The following is a 23,123-nucleotide window of genomic DNA, read 5'->3' on the forward strand; positions in this document are numbered from 1 at the left end:
AAAGTCCACCTTGGAGGATGGTCAACCGAAGGTCTGAGGCTGAATGTCCTGGACCACTGAATAATAGCGTAATAGAGACCTGCAACACATTATCAATGAGGATGAACACCTCACCAAGACGCTCTCCACACCTCCACTACTTGCCTTTAAACAACCGCCAAACCTCAAACAGATCGTTGTTCGTAGCAAACTGCCCGGCTCTCAGGACAACTCCATACAACCCTGTCACGGTGGATGCTGCAAGACCTGTCAGATTGTGGATATAGATACCACTATTACGCGTGGGAACACCTCCCACCTTGTACATGGCAGGTACTCATGTGACTCAGCCAACGTTGTCTATCTTATACGTTGCAGGCAAGGATGCCCGGAGGCATGGGACATTGGGGAAACCGAGCAAAGGCTATGACAACGGATGAATGGGCACCGCACAACAATCAACAGACAGGAGGGTTCCCTCCCAGTTGGGGAACACTTCAGTGGTCCAGGACATTCAGCCTCGGACCTTCGGGTGACCATCCTCCAAGGTGGACTTCAGGACAGGCAGCAGAGGAAAGTGGCCGAGCAGAGTTGATAGCTAAGTTCGGTACCCATAGGGAGGGCTTCAACCGGGACCTTGGGTTCATGTCACATTACAGGGGATCACCATTGCACTACACACACACACACAGATATTCCTACACACACACACACTCTCACATACACACAGACACAGGTACACACAGACGCGCACACAGACACCCACACACACCCTTATAGACACACACACTCCCACACGCACCCCCTCACAGACTTAACACACTCTGCACTCACCACACACACACACACACTTTCTCACACACACTTTCTCACACTCACAACCCCCACCCCAGATAGACACACACACAGACAGACAAAGACCCACATACACACATATATTTTGTGAGGTGAATTTGTACTTGCAGAGTTACATTGTACTTTGCTCAAAAACTGCATGAATTTATGTAAAACTCTGTTATCTCACTTTTTAGATTAGAATCAATCTAAACATCAGGTCATAGACAGAGAACACAGGGGGCTAACACCTTCAACATATTGTCTAGCTATCACCATTGTTAACAGCTAACCCGAAAATGCAACTTTAAAACAAAGGTTTTGTGATTTACACATGAAAGAAGTGAAACTATCACTGTATTCTAACAGATGAAAGGCTTAACAATCAATTCTTCAATGTATAATTTCAGTTACATCACACTGTAAATTTTTGCTATAAATTCTGTGTTACGATCGAGCCCTCCACAATCACCTGATGAAGGAGCGTCGCTCCGAAAGCGAGTGTGCTTCCAATTAAACCCGTTGGACTATAACCAAAATCATCCATGTGCTTATCTAAGGATTGTTTAAATCTCCCTAATGTGGCCCTTACCATTCTCTGTGTAAAGAACCTGCCTCTGACATCTGTCTTAAATCTATCACCCCTCAATTTGTAGTTATGCCCCCTCATACACACTGATGTCGTCATCCTAGGATCATCCCGAATAAACCTTTTTAAAAATTAAAGAGTGTCAACTTTTCATTATGCCCCACTACGGCATACCACGCAAGAGTCCCACTCCGGGATTCCCAGCCCACACCATCCCCCAGCGAGTGTCCCACTCTGGGATTCCCTGCTCACACCATCCCCCAGAGAGAGTGTCCCACTCCGGGATTCCCTGCTCACACCATCCCCCAGAGAGAGTGTCCCACTCCGGGATTCCCTGCTCACACCATCCCCCAGAGAGAGTGTCCCACTCCGGGATTCCCAGCCCACACCATCCCCCAGAGAGAGTGTCCCACTCCGGGATTCCCTGCTCACACCATCCCCCAGCGAGAGTGTCCCACTCCGGGATTCCCAGCCCACACCATTCCCCCAGCGAGAGTGTCCCCTTCTGGGATTACCAACCCACACCATTCTGCAGAGGGAGTGTCCCGCTCTGGGATTCCCAGTCTACACCATCCCCCAGAGGGAATGCCCCCTTCTGGGATTCCCAGCCCACACCATTCCCCCAGAGAGAGTGTCCCGCTCCGGGATTCCCAGCCCACACCATTCCCCCAGAGAGAGTGTCCCGCTCTGGGATTCCCAGCCCACACCATTCCCTAGAGACAGTGTCCCACTCCGGAATTCCCAGCCTACACCATTCCCCCAAAGAGAGTGTCCCGCTCCGGGATTCCTAGCCCACCCCATGCTGCAGAGAGAGTGTCCTGATCTGCGATTCCCAGCCCACACCATCTCCCAGAGACAATGTCCTGTTCCGGGATTCCCAGCTCACACCATTCCCCAGAGATAGTGTCCCTCTCCAGGATTCCCAGCCACACCATTCCCCAAGACAGTGTTCTGTTCCGGGATTCCCAGCTCACACCATTCCCCAGAGACAGTGTCCTGTTCCGGGCTTCCCAGTCCACACCATCCCCCAGAGACAGTGTCCCACTCCGGGATTCCCAGCCCACACCATCCCCCAGAGACAGTGCCCCGCTCCGGGATTCCCAGCCCACACCATTCCCCAGAGACAGTGTCCTGCTCCGGGATTCTCAGCCCACACCATCCCCCAGAGAGAGAGTCCTGCCCCAGGATTCCCGCTCACACCAAACCCCTGTCAGGGATCCTCTCTAGACTGAAGCAAGAGCCCGCTCCGGGCTTCCCAGACCAACTGACCGTCTTCAGAGTTGACACTGTCTCTGAAACACTGCCACCTCCTGGTGAAGAGCTCCCTTTATCAGGTACTCAACCTAAATTGAGTTAACATGAAATTATAGCACAGGGTAGTGCTATATAGTGAAATTATAGTCCCAAGGGTTCAACAATGCAGATTTTGAGCTTCAGGGGATTGAAGTGATGTAACAGCAACTTGTATTTCTTGTGAGCTTTAACAGAATAAATCATCACTCAGTGATATAGCACTGAAATATTGCCATGACTCTAACACTTATCAGGACAATTGCAAGAATCCCAAATTTCAAACAATCGCAACAAATTACACCACAGGAAAAAAGGGTAACAGCTTGATGGCAAGTCAATTCTGATTGGCCAAAACATAGAGGAAACAGTGGTGAAACTCAGTCAATCACAGTTGACTTGTCAAATAATTGGTGACTTTTTCTCCTATAGAGTAAATCGCGTTGATTGTTTAAAATTTGGCATTCTTGCATTCTGTCCTGAGGAGAACAGGACCTAAAGTATCGGCTCTGTTTCAGCAACAGAGTAAATCCTGTGCATACCTGGAATTTCCAATACTTCTCTCATTCTCAGCTTTTATTTCCATCTGTCCAATGTCAGTGGATGTGCAGCTGCCAGGTCCTTCCGATCTGACTATCCCTCCCTGAGCCTCTTCTCATCTCTTCCTATTTGCTTGATTAAATTGCTCCTTAACACTTACTGAACAGTTGATTTTCTGTCCAAATGTCTCTGCTTTTCTGGATGTCATTGCGGCACTGACTCAGACATGGTTACAGCACAGACGGAGGCCATTCAGCCCACTGTCTCCATGTAGGGTTTATGAACAGGAAGGGCTTAGAGGGATATGGGCCAAGGGCCAGCAAATGGAGTGAGAATAATTTAGGGCATTTGGTTAACATGGGCGAGTTGGACCGAAGGGTCTATTTCCGTGCTGTACATCCCTGTGACTCTGTGACTCCCATCTGACCACACTGATTCCATTTTACAGTTTATAACCCTGGAGACTATGGTTATGCAAGGGAATATCGAAATATTGCTTCAAGGTTACAAACGTTTCTGACTCCACCCTTCAGGTAGATTCCCAATACCCTCTGAAGAAAAGACTTGCTCCTCAACTCTCCTCTTAATCTCCTACCTATTACCTTTAATGTATTCCCTCACGTTAGTCACCTCCACTGCAAATGGAGGAAGAGCCTTCCGACACACACTATGTCCCTCATAATCTTATCCACCTCCATCAGGTCCCCTCTCAACCTTTGCTGTCCCAGCCTCTCCAATGTTTCCCTGTCATTCAGACCTCCAGCATCCTGGTAAATCCCCTCTACACACTCTCTAGTCCTTACATCCTTCCTGTAATGTTAAAAATCACGCAACACCAGATTATAGTCCAACAGGTTTAATTGGAAGCACTAGCTTTTGGAGCGCTGCTCCTTCATCAAGTGGTTGTGAGGTACACAATTGTAAAACACAGAATTTATAGCAAAAGTTTACAGTGTGATGTAACTGAAATTATACACCGAAAAATATCGTAATTGTTTGTTATGGTCATTCTAATAGATGAGAGACTTACCAAACAATCACAGTATTTTTCAATGTATAATTTCAGTTACATCACACTGTAAACTTTTGCTATAAGTTTTATGTTTTACAATTGTGTACCTCACAACCACCTGATGAAGGAGCAGCACTCCGAAAGCTAGTGCTTCCAATTAAACCTGTTGGACTATAACCTGGTGTTGTGTGATTTTTAACTTTTCTAGGAGAAAGTGAGGACTGCAGATGCTGGAGATCAGAGCTGAAAATGTATCGCTGGAAAAGCGCAGCAGGTCAGGCAGCATCCAAGGAGCAGGAGAATCGACGTTTCGGGCATGAGCCCTTCTTCAGGAATTCCCAAAACGTCGATTCTCCTGCTCCTTGGATGCTGCCTGACCTGCTGCGCTTTTCCAGCAACACATTTTCAGCTCTGATTTTTAACTTTGTACACCCTAGTCCAACACTGGCATCTCCAAATCATTCTTGTATTGTGGTGATCGGAAGTGCTCACAGTATCCCAGTTATGGCCGAACTGGGATTTTACACTGTTCTGGTATAACCTCCTTGCTGTTGGATTCTTGGCTAATAAAGGCAAGTTTCCCATATGCCCGGCTCTGGCTGGGAGCCAGGAATCCTGGGTACAAGCACCGCTTGAAGGCCGTGGAAGTTAGGCTCATGATGTGATGCAACAGGTTGTTAATGAGTCTGCTAATCTTTTAGATACCTCCCACTACTGCCCCGAGGGGAATAAATCTACATGTGAAGATATGAAACAATGTCACATTGCGTGTCTCGCTGCCAAACTTTAGGTGAGCACCACTTGCCAATCACCTCAGGGTGATTCACTACATCAAAGGCACTGGGAACATAAATACAATTTGTTGTTGTTGACAGGGCCGGGGTGGGGATGAAGATGAGGAGGGGGGCTGGGTGGGTTGGTGGGGTGGGGGGAAGCGTGGGTCAGTTGAATCTCGGACAAGGAAAGGGAAGCAGAGTTATTGAGTGGCACCCCCTCCTGAGAAGCAGAAGGTGCTAGGAGTTTAAAAAAAAACAAATGGTCATGGAGAAATTGTCACCGTGGCTGATGAAAGGAGCTGTCAGCAGGTGGGCTGGGCAGGCCTGGCTAAAGCTTTGACAGACAAATCCTTCAATAGCTACAGCTGAACAGCAGATGCCAGGAAGGCTTTAATTGACTTGTTAATTCAGCGCACAGGCCTCTTGATGAGATCTGGCACGGCCGCCTTTTGTCACTTGCCCTGTCGTTGTCATTAGGACGGAACAGGGACACCTGGTGCGAGACAAGAGAACAATATTGTCCATGGGAGCAGGCCAAGAGACAATGGGAATTGGGTGTGTGTGTGTGTGTGCGCGTGTGTGTGCGTGTATGTCTGTGTGTGTTTCTGTGTCTGTCTGTGTGTGAGTGCATGTCTGTCTGTGTCTGTCTGTGTGTGCGTGTGTCTGTGTTTTTGTGTATGTCTGTGTGTGCGTGTGTCAGTGTGTGTGTGTGTGTCTGTGTGTTCGTGTGTCTGTGTGTTCATGTGTCTGTGTGCGTGTGTCTGTGTGTGTGTGTCTGTCTGTGTCTGTGCCTGTTTGTGTGTGCGCTTGTGTCTGTGTGTGCGTGTGTCTGTGTGGGTGTGTGTGTTGAGGGGGGGTTGGGGTGGGGAGGGGGGGGAGGGGAGGTAAAAGAGAATTTAGAAATCTGGATTTGGACAGGATACACAGTATCTCCCAGCAGAGCAGCTCGTTATGGGGAATGTTGCAGGAGTCATCTTTGTGAATGTTGACGATTAACTGCTTGGCGTTTTGCCTTGTCGTGGATGTCGTTGTCATTCCAACTGTCTCTATCATCCCTTGGTCAGCTTTTTCCGAGACCAGGTGGACTTTGATGAGCTTTGTCCAACCTTGATTTTACCATGACTGCTGTCATTAATGTAGGCGCCATGGTAGGGCAACTTAGAACACTTTTCATTGAAATTTTCTTGTAAACATACGTATGACAATAAATTCTAAATTCTAACCCTGTTAATATGGTGCATGACAGGAGGGAGCAGCTCACCTTTCACCCTTCACCATGCTGATGCTGTGAGGACTGGCTGTATTCGGTCAGTGAAGAGAGAATGGACACTGCTTCTCAGTGAGTGTAGCATGGAGCAGGGAACTGCAGTTCACCACAGGGCCTTAATAAACCCAACCCTGTTCTACTCAGTCCCTCCCAAATTCAAATGAACGTTATCATTCCTCTTTTATTATTCACTCATGGGATGGGGACATCACTGGTCAGGTGAGTACTTATAACCCATCCCTAAATGCCTGGAGTCAACCACGTTCCTGTGACAATCAGGAGTCACGTGTAGATCAGACCAGGTCGGGACAGCAGTTTCCCCATCGCCTCCCCCCCCCCCCCCACCCGCGCCATCCCCCCCCCACCCCCCCCCACCCCCCCCCTCCCACCCCCGAAGGAGACTTGTAAACCAGATGGCTTTATTCAACAATCAACAACAGGTTCATGATCATCATTAGATTCTTAAATCCAGATTTTTATTGACTTCAAATTCCACCATCTGCTGTGGTAGCATTCGAACCCTATTCCCTCTCCCTGCATGCACTTCTATTCATCTTCCTTCTCATCTATCCGCTCCACCCTCCTCTCTGACCTATTGCCTTCTCCCCCATCTCCATCCACCTATCACATTGCCAGCTACGCCCCCCCCCCCCACCGACCCAGCCTCAACGCTACCCCCTTCCCATTTATCTCTCAGCCTCCTTGGCCCACAAGCCTCATTCCTAATGAAGGGCTTATGCCCGAAATGTTGATTCCCCTGCTCCTCAGATGCCACCTGACCTGCTGTGTTTTTCCAGCAACACACTCTCAACAGGGCAACTTTTATTGCAATGGCTTGGCCAGATTGTTAAAGACAGCACAATCCCAGAGGGCTGTTCTCTCGTATGAGAGCGGTAACCAGCTGCGGCTTAAACTGAGGTGCCCCACACGTCAGGTTAAGGTCAGGAAGGCAGCACCTCCCTGGACACCCCCCACCCCCTTGTGCAGGATCTGAACCCACTCTGCTGACTTCACTCTGCATTGTGAAATAGCTTCTGGATTAGTGGTGCTGGAAAAGAACAGCAGTTCAGGCAGCATCCAAGTAGCTTCGAAATCGACATTTCGGGCAAAAGCCCTTCATCAATAGCTGTCCAGCCAAATGAGCCATGCTGTATGGGGATAGCCCAGCTGAACAGGTATGTGGGAAAATCTTACACAGGCACATCTATTACCTCACATTCAGGATCTGACACTGTTCCTGCACCAGGTATTTATTGCTCTCATTCTCTGGTATTTATCATTCTGTAACTCACTCCCTGGTAACTCACTCTCAGGTTTCATTATTCTGTAACACACACTGCTGGGGAATAGTTACCCTTTGTAACTCACTCTCAAGTATTTATCACGCTCAGGGACTAACTCCCAGGCATTTAGTACTCTCTGTACATTACTCCCTGTTATTTATTACCTCTTCTGTAACTCACTCGTGGGTATCCATTACTCCATTTAACTTCAGGGATAAGGGTACTGTGCTGCTAATGTCACGGAACTAATAATCCAAGGATTTGGTAACCTCGATTCAAACCCACAGTAACAGCTAACGAGATTCAGTTATATTAAATCTGGAATTGAAGGTTAATTACTGTAATGATGACTAGGTACCACTGGTTACTGTTAATAACTCACCTTGCCATGTCAGCATCTAAGAGATCATTCTCTGTGTAATTTCTTCCAAGTCATAGAAATGTACATTACGGAAACAGACCCTTAGTCCAGCTCGTCAATGCTGATCAGATACCCTAAACTAATCTAGTCCCATTTGCCAGCATTTGGCCATATCCCTCCAAACCCTTCCTATTCATATACCCATCCAGCTGCCTTTTAAATGTTGTAATTGTACCAGCCTCCACCATGTCCTCTGGCAGCTCATTCCATACACGTACCACCCTCTGCGTGAAATATTTGCCCCTTAGGTTTCTTTTAAATCTTTTCCCTTTCACCTTAAACCAATGCCCTCTAGTTTTGGATTCTCTTATCCTGAGAAAACAACCTCGCTTATTTATCCTATCCATGCCCCTCATAATTTTGTAAACCTCTATAAGGTCACCCCTCAGCCTCCGACACTCCAGAGAAAACAGCCCCAGCCTGTTCAGCCTCTCCTTTTAGCTCAAATCCTCCAACCCTGGAAACATCCTTGTAAATCTTTTCTGAACCATTTTAAGTTTCACAACATCCTTCCTATAGCAGGGAGACCAGAATTGCACACAATATTCCAACAGTGGCCTAACCAATGTCCTGTACAGCCGCAACATGACCTCCCAACTCCTGTACTCAATACTCTGACCAATAAAGGAAAGCATACCAAATGCCTTCTTCACTATCCTATCTACCTGCGACTCCACTTTCAAGGAGCTATGAACCTGCACTCCAAGGTCTCTTTGTTTAGCAACACCCCAAGGCCCTTACCATTAAGTGTATAAGTCTTGCTCTGATTTGCTTTCCCAAAATGCAGCACTGCAAGTTTATCTAAATTAAACTCCATCTGCCACTTCTCAGCCCATTGGCCCATCTGGTCCAGACCCCGTTGTAATCTGAGGTAACCCTCTTCACTGTCTGTACTTGAGCAGAACTAGAAACAGGTTGTCTGAGCTGGAGTTCTGTTTTCAGGTAGAATCATAGAATCCCTACAGTGTGGAAACAGGCCCTTCAGCCCAAGTCCACACCACCCCTCTGAAGACTAACCCACCCAGACCCATTCCCCTACCCTATGTATCCTATATTTACCCCAACTAATGCACCCAACAAGTTGGACAAGAGAGGTCAGCCCAGTTCCAGGTTTGACCCCTTTTTCCTTCTGTCAAAGGTGGCCTGCACATGTTTGAGGAGGGGAGAGGAGATCTCGGGGTAGTGGGTCTTGGGGCCACTGCGGAGCTCATTAGCTACATGAGCCGGGCCCACCATCAATGACATCATGGTTAGGTCTGCTCCAAACCGGCCAAACCTTCGCGGACTGGTGGAGGAAATGGAAACTCACACAAGGGTACCCAAAAATAAACCAGCATTCAGAGAAAACAGCGGATCAAACCATCAAAGACAGCACTGTGCCAGAGGTCTGTGCCCACATCCTAGAAGGAAATAACACAACCTATGTTCTTCCTCTGGAATATTTGTTCAAGGAGTTTCGTTGCGTTGAGGAGTGAGGGTGGGGGAAGGGGAGCCCAGATCTTTATCCACTCAGTTCGTGTTATTTCATTGTTTGGTGAAATGTTGAGTGTTCCGGTTTTCTGCTTTCATCTGGCGCTCGATTCTGAAATCTCTCGCAGTTGGCGAGCTCACTCTTAATTCCAAAAACCCACCTGTCTGTGCCCTCACCACACACCCCCCACACCTCCTTCCCAGAATCCACCTTTTTGTGCCCTCACCCCGCCACACCCCCTTCCCAGAATTCACCTGTCTGTGCCCTCACCCCGCCATACCCCCTTCCCAGAATCCACCTTTCTGTGCCCTCACCCCGCCACACCCCCTTCCCAGAATCCACCTGCCTCTGCTGCCCACTTATCACCCCCCCCCCTCTCCCGCCCTCCCCCAAGGCTCTGCTTGTCTGGGCTCTCACCTCCTGCTTTGTGTCCTCTTACAGTGCCCAAAAGGTCCTTTGGCCCATGGAGTCTGTGCCAACAGTAAAGATGCATTGAAACCAATTTCCTGTATGATATGGAGAGATTCCTTCTCCCATAAACCTGCCTGTGCTGTCTAGCAACACCATCTCATGACTGACTTTGAGTTCAGATGGTGGTGGGGTTACCAGGGCAGAGTGGGGAGATATGAAAACAGAGAATTGGGTGCCGGTGTTGGACTGGGGTGGACAAAATTAAAAATCACCCAACACCAGATGTTAGTCCAACCGGTTTATTTGGAAGCACTAGCTTTCGGAGCACTGCTCCTTCATCAGGTAGCTGTGGCCTCTTCAGCTCAACCACTGGAGTCTCAAGTGCTCTCCTCCAGCTCCTGTCTGAAGATCCCTTTCAGTCTTCTCTCTTTAAGTTCCCTCAACTTTCACCTCTTTTTAGGATTCACTCACAGGATGAGGGTGTTGTTGGCCAGGCCAGCATTTATTGCCCATCTCTAATTGTCCAGAGGGCATTTAAGAGTCAGTCACATTATTGTGGGTCTGGAGTCACATGCAGGCCTGACCAGGTAAAGATGGCAGCTTCCTTCCCAGAAGGCCATTAGTGAATCAGGTGGGTGTTCCCCGACAATGGATTCTTGGTCATCTTTGGATTCTTAATTCCAGATTTATTTTTAACTGAATTCAAATTCCACCATCTGCCGTGGTGGGACTTGGGCCCAGGACCCCAGAATGTTATCCGGGTCCATGGATTAACAGTCCAGCGGTAATACCATTAGGTCATCACCTCCAGGCCTCTCCACCCTCCTCTAGCCTCACCATTGTGTGTCCCTTCCACTCTTGTTTCTTGGCTTTGAACCTCTCTTGCCTCTATCCCCCTCCAAGCCAGGTCTTTTGACTTTTAACTCCCCCCCCCCCCCCCTCTCCTTTCACATCCTCTCCTCAGCTGAGTCAAGAAGGCTGAAAAAGTATCACACTTCGCCCAGTTTACCACCAGGATGGTCAGCAGGCCTGCTGCGACCTGAACCATGGCTCGCGCCGGTGGGAAGGGTTTCCGGGAAGCTGGGCGAATGCGGGTGGCTGTCGGTGATTCCAGAGGAATGAGAATTCCCGCCTATCCTCAGGCATCTCCGTTCCGGCAGGTGATGGCAGATGACAAGTGTGAGGCCTAGAAATAGGGCCTAGATTGAAATCTGCTCCTCCCTGAACCAACTTTACCTCAATGATGGGGTTATCGGGGCATGCACACTCAGTTTTGTAAATTGATTTAAAACTCAGTGATGCCTCAATCAGATTAATTTTAAGCCAAGCATCTAGTGCTCAAAACTACAGTAGAAAAATAACTCAGGATCGGGTCAGGTCCATACTTAGGCTGCACAGAACTGTTCCTTTCAAATAATTTGAGGGCAAAATATTTCAGAGCTTTCAAGGAAAAACCTTTCAGCCAAGACAATTTGATCAATAGATTATCTAGGTTGTAAAGACTTAGGCAATTACTTGATACTTTATTTAGTTTAAAACAGTATCTGGTTCATCAGCAATTCAGTTATAAAGTAGAACACATTGTCCAAACATCCCAGGTAGCAGGAGGTGACCAGTTTAAGGAAGGGAATGAGTGAGTCAGACAGAGGAAGGGGGCTAGGCAGGTAGCGAGGGAGAATTCCCCCAAGCATCAAAAACAGGAACTGCTGGAAAAGCTCAGCAGGTCTGGCAGCATCTGTGGAGAGAAATCAGGGTTAATGTTTCCGGTCCAGTGACCCTTCCTCAGAACTGGACCTAAAATGTTTACTCTGATTTCTCTCCATAAATGCTGCCAGACCTGCTGAGCTTTTCCAGCGACTTTTGGTTTTGTCTCTGATTTACAGCATCCACAGTTCTTTCGGTTTTCACATCTTACAAACTGCTTTTTCACTTTGGAAACCAGAGAGAGTGATTGATCCCCGATGGAGCCCAGCTAGAGATAAGGCAGTGGGTTGTTTAGATTAGATTAGATTACTTACAGTGTGGAAACAGGCCCTTCGGCCCAACAAGTCCACACCGCCCCGCCGAAGCGCAACCCACCCATACCCCTACATTTACCCCTTACCTAACACTACGGGCAATTTAGCATGGCCAATTCACCTGACCTGCACATCTTTGGACTGTGGGAGGAAACCGGAGCACCCGGAGGAAACCCACACAGACACAGGGAGAACGTGCAAACTCCACACAGTTAGTCGCCTGAGGCGGGAATTGAACCCGGATCTCTGGCCGTGTGAGGCAGCAGTGCTAACCACTGTGCCACCGTGCCGCCCACAAGGCTGCTCAAGGATATGTACAGGGTGGGATGGTACGGTGGATCAGTGGTTAGCACTGCTGCCTCACAGCACCAGGGGCTCTGGGTTCAATTCCAGCCTCGGACCACTGTCTGTGTGGAGTTTGCACATTTTCCCCGTGTCTGAGTGGGTTTGCTCTGGTTTCCTCCCACAGTCCAAAGATGTGTAGGTCAGGTGGATTGGCTGTGCTAAATTGCCTATAGTGTGCAGGCCAGATAGATTAGCCATGGGATATGCAGTGATAGGGTGGGTCTGGATGGGATTCTCTTCAGAGGGTCGGTGTGGTCTTGATGGGCTGAATGGCCTGCTCTTACACTGTAGGGAGTCTATGATTCACTCATGGTCATCATTAGACCCTTAATCCCAGATTTTCATTGCATTCAAACGCCACCATCTGTCGCGGCAGCATTCAGACCCAGGTCCCAAGAACGTTACCGAGGTCTCTGGGTTAATTGGAGAAAATGAGCACTGCAGATGCTGGAGAGCCAGCGTCGAGAGTGTGGAAAAGCACAGCTAGTCAGGCAGCGGCTGGGGGAGCAGGAGAATCAATGTTGTGAGCACAAAGTTTATGCTCAAATGCCAATTCTCCTGGTCCTCGGATATTGCCTGACCTGCTGTGCCCTTCCAGCACCACACTCTCTGGATGAGTAGTCGAGTGATATTTTGACTAGGCCATCACCACCAGGGATGCTCTTCTGTGTAGAATCAATGGACCGAATGACCTCTCTCTGGACTGTAGGAACTCAAGGATTCACCAGTGAGAGCAGAACACAGACAACTGTAAGTGACTCTGGGATGGCACTTTGCCCTTGCAGGTGCCAGGGTTAGGAATGCAGGGTATTCTGAGAGGGGTGGGTGATCAGTCAGGGGTTGTGGTCTACGTGGGCACCAACGATATAGCGAGAAAGAGAAATGTGGCCCTGCAAGTAAGCATTAGGGAATTTGTGGGAAACTGAAGAGTTGGGCTTCAAAGTTGGTAAACGCTGGATTAATCCCAATGCTGAAGGGGATGGTGCTGGAAAAGCACAGGCAGTCAGGCAACATCCGAGGAGCAGGAGAGTCAACGTTTCAGGCATAAGCCCTTCATCAGGAATGAGGCTTGTGGGCCAGAGGGGGAGCTGAGAGATAAATGGGAGGAGGGGTGGGGTTAGGGGGAAGGTAGCTGAGAATGTGAGAGGTAGATGAAGGTGGGGGTGGAAGTGATAGGTTAGAATGGAGATGGACAGGTAGGTGTCAAGTTGGAACTGGGATAAAGTGGGGGGAGGGGAAATGGGAAAACATTGATCCTGCGTAGTTGGAGGGTCCTGAGGCGGAAGATAAGGCATTCTTCCTCCAGGCGTCAGGTGGTTAGGGTTTGGCGATGGAGGTGGCCCAGGACTTGCACGTCCTTGGTGGTGTGGGAGGAGGAGTTAAAGTGTTCAGCCACGGGGCGGTGGGTTGGTTAGTTGATGTTCTCTGAATCCCAGTCTGACAAGCACGAGTATGAATATGTGACTCAATTAATGGTGCAGGAGGGAGGGCTGTCGAGTTCTGAGGCATCAGGACCGTTTCCGAGGGAGGTGGGATCGGTACAGTTTGAACAAGTTACATCTCAACCGGAATATCCTCACATGGAGGTTTGTTAATGTTAAACTTGTCAGGGAGGTGAGATCCCGATGAGTAATTCAGAGAGAACAGAAGCTGAGACTAATTCAAAGTTAAATGCAAGAAAGAAAGAGTGACAGACTGAGAGGAAAAATAGCTAGAAAAGAAAGGAGTGAGTTTAGCAAGGCTAAATGGAATATATATACTAATGTCAGTAACCTGAGGAACAAGCTGAGGTCGCAGACAGGGACATGGAAATATGATATCATAGCTACGACCAAGACGTGGCTAAAGAGGGTCATGATTGGCAGCTCAAGATTTCTAGTTATAGGATGATTTACAGGATAGAGAGAAGGTTCATAATATTGATCCATTCTAGCAGTGACAGGGTCGATATGTAAGAACGTAAGGACTAGGAGCAGGAGCAGGCCACTCACCCCTTTGAGCCTACGCTGATGTTTAATGCCATCATGTCTGATTTGATCTTGGCCTCAACTCCCCTTCCCAGCCCACTCCCCACCACCCTTCAACCCTTTATTAATTAAACATCTGTCTGTCTCCTCCTTATGTTTACTGGCTGATAAAAAGTCATCTGGATGAAATTGAAGGACTTTGATCCCTTCTTACCTTGCTTGCACAAACTATCCAAGTTAATATTTGGGTCACCATAGTCGCCTACAATTACTGCCTCACAGCACCCACCACGCTTGGGGAGAGTGAATTCCACCGAGTCACCACCCTTCGGAAGACGTCATTCCTCAACTGGTTTAAATCGGCCACCTCTTACCCTAAAATTGTAGCCTCTCATTCTCAATTACCCCGCATAAAGAAACATTGTCTACATCGACTCAGCCAATCCCCTTTCGCATCTATATACCTCAATTAGATCTCCCGTCATTCTTCCAAAGCCCAGAGAGTTTGGGCCTAAATTGCCCAATCCCTCGCTGTAAGATGAACTCTCCCATCCAAGTCAATCTGATGAACCTCGTCCCAACCAGCTTGAAGACAACCAAATCCCTCCTCCAGTAAGGGGACTGAACCTGTATGCGATACTCCAGCGTGGTCTCACTAATACCTTGCCACGTTTGCAGCACCACCTCCCTACTTTTACACTCTATTCCTTCAGCAATAACTTCCAGTTGTTTTTTGTCACCAAACTTCCATTTGCCCTCCTTGTTTCCCGCTGTACCTGCGTGCTAGTTTTCTGTGATGCACAAGTAAGGGCGCACAGATCCCAAGGTCAAAACGCTGTCCTGTGGAAGGATCATCAAGTGAGACCAAATGACAAGGAATAAAAAAACACAAAAGCGACAAACACAATGTTGAGCATAGACTATAGGTCTCTCAGGAGTCAGGGAGAGACAGAGGATCAAATGTAATCAAATTTCAGGGTAGTGTGACAATAATAAGACAGTAATTGTAGATGATTATGGCGACCCAGTGCTCACTTGGATAGTTTGGAAGGTAAGGAGTGAACAAAATCCTTCAATTGCGTTCAGGTGACCTTTTATCCATCAGTAAGTCAAAAACCCATCAAGAGATGTGACGGTTCTGGACCTAATCTTCAGGAAAGAGCTAGACAAGTGGAAGACTTACGAGTAGGGGAGCATTTTGGAAATAGTGATGGGCGGCACGGTGGCACAGTGGTTCACACTGCTGCCTCACAGCGCCAGAGATCTGGGTTCAATTCCCACCTCAGGCGACTGTCTGTGTGGAGTTTGTACATTCTCCCCGTGTCTGTGTGGGTTTCCTCAGGGTGCTCCGGTTTCCTCCCACAGTCCAAAAATGTGCAGGTCAGGTGGATTGACCAGGCTAAATTGCCCGTAGTGTTAGGTGAAGGGGTAAATGTAGGGGAATGGGTCTGGGTGGGTTACGCTTCGGTGGGTCAGTGTGGACTTGTTGGGCCGAAGGGCCTGTTTCCACACTGTAAGTAATCTAATAACTCAGTTAGATTACGGATAGTTACAGAAAAAGATCAGGAATGAAAATTCTAAACTAGTGGAAGGTTAATTTTACCAAAATAAGGTATGATTTGGTCCAACTGCATTGGAATAAACATTTCTTTTTAGTTACTCATAAATTGTAGATAAAATTGTGACAGAGCAGTGAATGAGAAATTATTTATTGTCAAATATACCTTGAAGATATCGCAAAAAATGTTTTGTCACCACAGAGATGGGAGAGTTCATCTTACAGTGAGACTGGGCAGTGCCATTTTGAGGTACAATAAGAATAAAAAGAAATTACTTCAACAAGAATAATCAGTCAATCACAATCTATGTGCTGGAGACCACAGACCTATAAGGACAGGGGAACACTTGAAGTTCCCTTCTGAGCCACTCACCGCCCTGACTTGGAAACACATCACTGTTCTGTTACTGTCACTGGGACAAAATCCTGGTGTTCCCTCCCTGTCAGGATCATGGATGTTGTTACACCGAAGGACTGCAGTGATTCAAGAAGGTAGCTCCCCACCAACTTCCCAAGGGCTGTGAGAGATGATCAAGAAATACTGGCCCAGCCAGCGATTCCTGCATTACATAAATTAAAATAAATTGCTCTTGAAAAAGTAGCTAAAAAGGTTACCCAGAAAAGGCATAAGTGTCCTTAGATATCGAAGAATAAAAGACAATTTAACTGAGGTGGCTTTCCCCAACTCAACAAACTCAGCACAATTCTGCTAGGCTTTCCAATTTCACCAAACGCCCCTCAGAGAACTCTGTTGGAGTGGAGCAGGGTCAGACCAAGTCAGGAGCACACCTTCTAGTAAAATAGTCTTCATGTCCCAAGCTGACATATCCACTCTTTGAATAATAGTGAATGAGTCACTGAGTAAACAGGTACAAGTGAACGGGCGAGGGAGTGAGTGAATAAGTGAGGGAGTGATTATGTGAATGGGTGAGTGGGTGAATGAGTGGGTGGGTGAATGGGTGGGTGGGTGAAAAAGTGAGGGAGTGAATGTGTGAATGGGTGGGTGGGTGAGTGAGTGGATTAATGGGTGGGTGGGTGAGTGAGTGGATTAATGGGTGGGTGGGCGAGTGGGTGAGTGAGTAGCCAGCTCAGCTCCAGAGAGGAGGTTTGTCTGTCAGTCAGGGAGTATTCAGAGATGGGCAGAGCAGGTAGTGGAGTGGTGGGGGGTTGGGAGTAGTCTGCTCCAAGGGTTCTCTGGGTAAATGTGAGACTGGCAGGCGATTGGTTGGACGATTACAGGGTCAGTAGATTAAGAGGAGGTAACTGGGTGATGGAAGGGATATTTGAAGAGTAGGGGAAGGTGATGGAGTTGGATGGCCAGAGATGCAGCTACTCAGGTGTTAATCTGGCTGTTAGAATGTCTCTTGGGGTAACTATTCAGGTGAGTATAATGGAGTTGGTTCTGGGGTTTAGGTGGGAATCTGGAATTATCAGACCGGCTATGGTCTTGATAAATGGTGAAGCAGGGTCAAGGAGCCAAATGACCTACTTCTGTTCCCAGTCTGTATGTCTGAGCATGCTGTCCAAAGGCTATGAGCCGGAAACAGGTGGAGAGTGCAGGGGATAACAGCAGGATTACTCATCGGAAGGTTAAAATCCCCGGATAATTCACACCCGGAATCCTCATGGATAATCTCAATTGTACATCTGCTCTGCAACAATCTGGAAACTGATGGAACAGGCCCAAGTAGTAACTAGACTTCTCTCTCACAAGTACTGTCAGACCTCAGCAGTGTTTCCAGAACCTTCTGTCTTTATATTTTAAACCAAGCTGTGTTGCAGAGGGTAATGTCAGGAAACATTGAGGGTGGAAATCTAGAAATCTGTACCTTCCCCCAAAATGAACATGTTTGATTGAACATGTATGTTATTTTTGAAGTTAGTTATTGTGGTGGTTACTCAACATATTCCGATGAGACTACAGGGAAATGGCAGATGGAGTTCAATCCGGGCAAATGCGAGGTGATGCATTTTGGAAAGTCCAATTCAAGAGCAAAATATACAGTAAATGGAAAATTCCTGGGGAAAATTGATGTACAGAGAGATTTGGGTGTTCAGGCCCATTGTTCCCTGAAGGTGGCAACGCAGGTCAATAGAGTGATCAATAAAGCATAGCGCATGCTTTCCTTCATCAGAGTTGGCAGGTCATGTTACAATTATATAGGACTTTGGTTCGGCCTCATTTGGAATACTGCGTACAGTTCTGGTCACCACATTACCAAAAGGATGTGGATGCTTTGGAGAGGGTGCACAGGAGGTTCACCAGGATGTTGCCTGGTATGGAGGGTGTGAGCTATGAAGACAGGTTGAGTAGATTAGGATTATTTTCATTAGAAAGACAGAGGTTAAGGGTGATTGAGGTCTACAAACTCATGAGAGGTATAGGCAAGGTGGATAACAAGAAACTTTTTCCCAGACTCAATTACTAGGGGTAATGAGTTCAAGGTGAGAGGGGAAAATTATAAGGGATATGTGCATGGAAAATTCTTTATGCAGAGGGTAGCGGGTGACTGGCATGTGTTGCCAGTGGAAGTGGTGGAGGTGGGCATGATAGCATTATTTAAGATGTATCTAGACAGATAGATGAATGGGCAGGGAGCAGAGGGATACAGATCCTTAGAAAACAGGCGACAGGTTTAGATAGGGTAAAAACAATGACTGCAGATGCTGAAAATCAAATACTGGATTAGTAGTGCTGGAAGAGCACAGCAGTTCAGGCAGCATCCAACGAGCAGATGCTGCCTGAACTGCTGTGCTCTTCCAGCACTACTAATCCAGACAGGTTTAGATAGAGGATCTGGATCGGCGCAGGCTTGGAGGGCCGAAGGGCTGTCATTTTCTTTGTTCTTTGTTCTACAGATGTTCTTCAACAACAAAACAAAAGTTTATGACACAAAAGGAAACAAACAAAGTTATCTATAGAAGATATTCATGAACATGGAATCCCTACAGTGTGGAAATGGACCATTGAGTCCACAAAGACCCTCCCAACCTGCACATCTTTGGACTGTGAGAAGAATGTGCAAACCACACAGCCTGAGTTTGGATTTGAACCCAGGTCCCTGGTATTATGCAACAACAGTGCTAATCACCGAGACACTGTGCCACCATCCTCAAGGCAAGCATCAGAACAAAGTTTTAAACTGTTTCTTAACCCTATCCATTTCAGATACTCAATTTCAGAGTCAATCTCAGCTTGGATGTCCAAATCGTTAATTAATTGATGCTTCCCAGTTTCGTTCCTTTGGACTTTTGAGCGCGTGTTTTCTTTTAGGATTCCTTTCAGAGTCTGATGTCATGAATCTTTCACAATTCCGGTGGCCTAAACTTTCTCAGTTCCAAAACCTTGAAGACTTCTGGACCCGACTTAGAAACTTCAGATGGAAAACTGTTTTTGCTGCAATTCTGCTGAACTGAACTGAACCGAAAAATATGGTTCTGCTGTTAAAAGAAAAATCATTCTCTTCTGAACTTAACTTCAAGTGCATCTAAACCAGAACATTGAGCTTTCAAATGTCTAAAAGTAATGTCTTAATGTATTTATCAATAGAAATATTTTGTGGGGTTCAAATGTAAAGGGATGGGTTTCAAGATGAGTAAGTCTGGACACTCACCAGAAACACATTAAATGGTGGAACAGGCTTAAGGGGTGGAATGCTGTAGAGTCATATAGCATGGATACAGACCCTTCGGCCCAACTCATTCATGCTGACCAGTTTCCCAAACTAATCTAGTCACATTTGGCTCATATCCATCTAAACCTTTCCTACTCATGTCCCTATTCAACTATATCTGCATTTATCACTTCCTCTGGCAGTTCATTCCACACACAAACCACCCTCTGTGTGAAAAATGTTGCCCATCAGGTTCCTTGTAAATCTTTCTCCTCTTACCTTAAAAATATGCCTCTAGTTATGAGCTCTCCCACCCTAGGGAAAAGACCTTTGCTATTCAACTTATCTATGCCCCTCGTGATTTGATAAACCTTTTATACGGTCACCCCTCAACCTCCAATGCTGTAGTGAAAGAGATCCCAGCCTATCCAGCATCTCCCTATAACTCAACGCCTCCTTTCCCAGTAACATCCTGTGAATTTTTTTCTGTGCCCTCTCCAATTAAATAATATCCTTCCTTTGCCAGGGGGACCAGAAGTGTGTACAGTTCTCCAAAAGTGGCCTCACCAACACCCCGTACAGCCTCACAATCCTACTTTCGACTGAGGGCAAAAGAATCGGAATGCTAAAATGGAATCCGATCAGAACCTGTGATCTACTTCCCAGTTCCGGGAAAAATGCTCTCTCAATTCATATAGCAGAATGCCTCATCACCAGAGCTCTCCAACTAGCACCAAGACCTCGCTTGGCATGTGTGAGATCCTTCAGGTATGCCAGACTCCCTGTGCCACTGCACAATGCCCTCCCAGGGGGTGGGGACGGAGACTATCACACATCTCCTTCTGGAATGTTCCTTTGCAAAGGAAGTCTGGAGAGAGACGCAGTGGTTTTTGTGAAGGATTGTCCTGAGCAGCTCTGTGACGCGGCACTCTGTGCTCCAAGGGCTGTTCCCCAGGACACAAACTGAGATAAAGACCAGCTGTGCCTGGTGGACCATCAACTGGGTGAAAGATACTCTTTGGTCTGCCTGAAACTTGTTGGTTTTCCAGAGCAAGGAGTTGACCCTGACTGGGTCTTGAGAATGTGGTGCTGGAAAAGCACAGCAGGTCAGGCAGCAGCCGAGGAGCAGGAGAATCGACGTTTCAGGCCAGACCCTTACATCAGGAATCAGAGCCCTTCATCCTCAGTCCTGATGAAGGGCTCTGGTCCGAAACGTCGATTCTCCTGCTCCTCGGACGCTGCCTGACCGGCTGTGCTTTTCCAGCACCACACTCTCGACTCGATCTCCAGCATCTGCAGTCCTCACATTCTCCTGACTGAGTGTTGCAGACTGGCACATTCTAAAATCCAGGACTACGTGCTGAGGGACGGACTAAAACTTGGGGCAGCTATCTGGGCTCTTCCTGCTGAAGTTAAATGTGGGTCCATTCAGTTATTGGACCCTCCCGGTGCTTCAAATACATGTAGATAAAATGTTGCATAAGAAAGTAATGCCTTTGGGTTTGTTTAACCTGTCGAGAGAGGCAAACTCCAATATTTGTTTGTTCTGAATATACAAAAAAGTGAACTTCTCCACTGGTAGTCTATGTATATAAAAATATTTTAATGAATAGTGTAGACTAAAGTAGAAGCAAAGAGGTTCTTCTGCAGCTGTACAGGGCCCTGGTGAGACCACACCTGGAATATTGTGTGCAGTTCTGGTCTCCAAATTTGAGGAAAGACATTCTGGCTATTGAGGGAGTGCAGTGTAGGTTCACGAGGTCAATTCCTGGAATGGCAGAACTATCTTATGTTGAAAGACTGGGCTTGTATACCCTTGAGTTTAGAAGACTGAGAGGGGATCTGATTGAGACATATAAGATTATTAAAGGATTGGACACTCTGGAGGCAGGAAACATGTTTCCGCTGATGGGTGAGTGCCGAACCAGAGGACACAGCTTAAAAATGAGTGGTAGGCCATTTAGGACAGAGATGAGAAGAAACTTCTTCACCCAGAGAGTGGTGGGTGTGTGGAATGTTCTACCCTGGAGGGCAGTGGAGGCCCAGTCTCTGGATTCGTTTAAGAAAGAGTTGGATAGAGCTCTCAAGGATAGTGGAATCAAGGGTTATGGAGATAAGGCAGGAACAGGATACTGATTAAGGATGATCAGCCATGATCATAATGAATGGTGGTGCAGGCTCAAAGGGATGAATAGCCTACTCCTGCACCTATTGTCTATTGTCTATTGTCTATTGACTTGTGAAATATGAAAAAAAATGTTCTCTCAAGATATTGCAGCATTCCCACTGTGCCCTGATGTTCAATCTACAGTGGATTTATTTGTGGTTCAGTGTGACACCCGATAAGTCAGCTGTCTACCAGAAATTTCTGACCTGCTCTGTGCCAGCTCACTTCATTCTTTGAAATGATATTTTCTCCATATTTGCAACTCCCTCCGATGGTCAGACTCAATTCCATAAATCCCCTGTCTGCACAGGAGTAGAGAGACAGAGAGAGTGAGAGAGAAAGAGAAAGAGAGAGTGAAAGCGAGAGGAGATAGGCAGATAGTTAAAAGACAGGTAGACCATGAGACAAACAGTGACATAGAGAGACAAATTGAGTGAGAGACAGGGAGAAACAGATGGAGAACTGGGGATTGGGAGTGGTGGGGAACTAGGTGGGTTATGGAAAGATAGAGACCAGCAGAGAGGAAGGTAGTTACAGATCAAGACACAAGCAGATAGATAGAGATACAGCAGGGAAAACAGAAAGACAGACAGTGAGATATCAAGAGACAGACTTCAGGAGAGATAGGATTCGCACAGAGGGAGACACAGAGTTTAAAGTAGTGAAAGACAGATAGACAATGAAAAGCAGAGAAGTAGAGGTGAAGAGAGTGAAAGGGAAAGAAAAAGAGAGCATAGTAGAGAGATATGAGAGAGAGAGATAGCAAGAGATGTGGAAACTGAGTTAGTCACAGAAGCAGAGAGAGACAGACAGGGAGAAAGTGACATACAGAGATGGTAGTCATGATTTGGAGATGCCGGTGTTGGACTGGGGTGTACAGAGTTAAAACTCACACAACACCAGGTTATAGTCCAACAGGTTTAATTGGAAGCACAGTAGCTTTCAGAGTGCTGTAAACTAGAGTGCTTCCAATTAAATCTGTTGGACTATAACCTGGTGTTGTGTGATTTTTAACTCTGTACAGAGATGGAGGCAGACTGAGTTCCCATTATATGTCCTATGTCTCATTGTACAGAACTATTTCTCACCTTCTCTCAGGCTCCTGACATCATCTTGTGTATTGGAGTGGACAGCTAATGATTCCAGGCTTTACCTCTCTCTTTTGGGGGGGGGCGGGTGTTAAGTGTCGATTAACTTCTGCTCCATTCCTGGTCAGGATAGAGACTAAATGGCAAAAAAGTGCTTCATTGGCTGGAAAGCATCTAGGGAACCACTTGAGATTGAGAAAGGCTCTATATAAATGCACGTTCTCCCTCCCGGATCACCAGCCAAAAATTCCATGTTTTTTGTTCTCTCCTTCACGATAGATCTGACTGGAAATTAAGGGAAAGACCTAAAATGGGGGCAGGAGTCAAGGTAAACCTTCACCCTGGTGTCCTGTCCCGACGTGTGGGGCCTCGTGGGTAAAATCTAATCGAGGGGTTCGGTCGCAGGGAGGGAGGGGGAGGTTTTATGTACAGAATAATGTTTACCAAGACTGACAGACTGAAATATAACAGAAAGGTTTGGGTGAGGTTTTGA

The sequence above is a fragment of the Chiloscyllium punctatum genome, chromosome 1, assembly GCF_047496795.1.
Source record: "Chiloscyllium punctatum isolate Juve2018m chromosome 1, sChiPun1.3, whole genome shotgun sequence".
NCBI classification, from domain to species: Eukaryota; Metazoa; Chordata; class Chondrichthyes; order Orectolobiformes; family Hemiscylliidae; genus Chiloscyllium; species Chiloscyllium punctatum.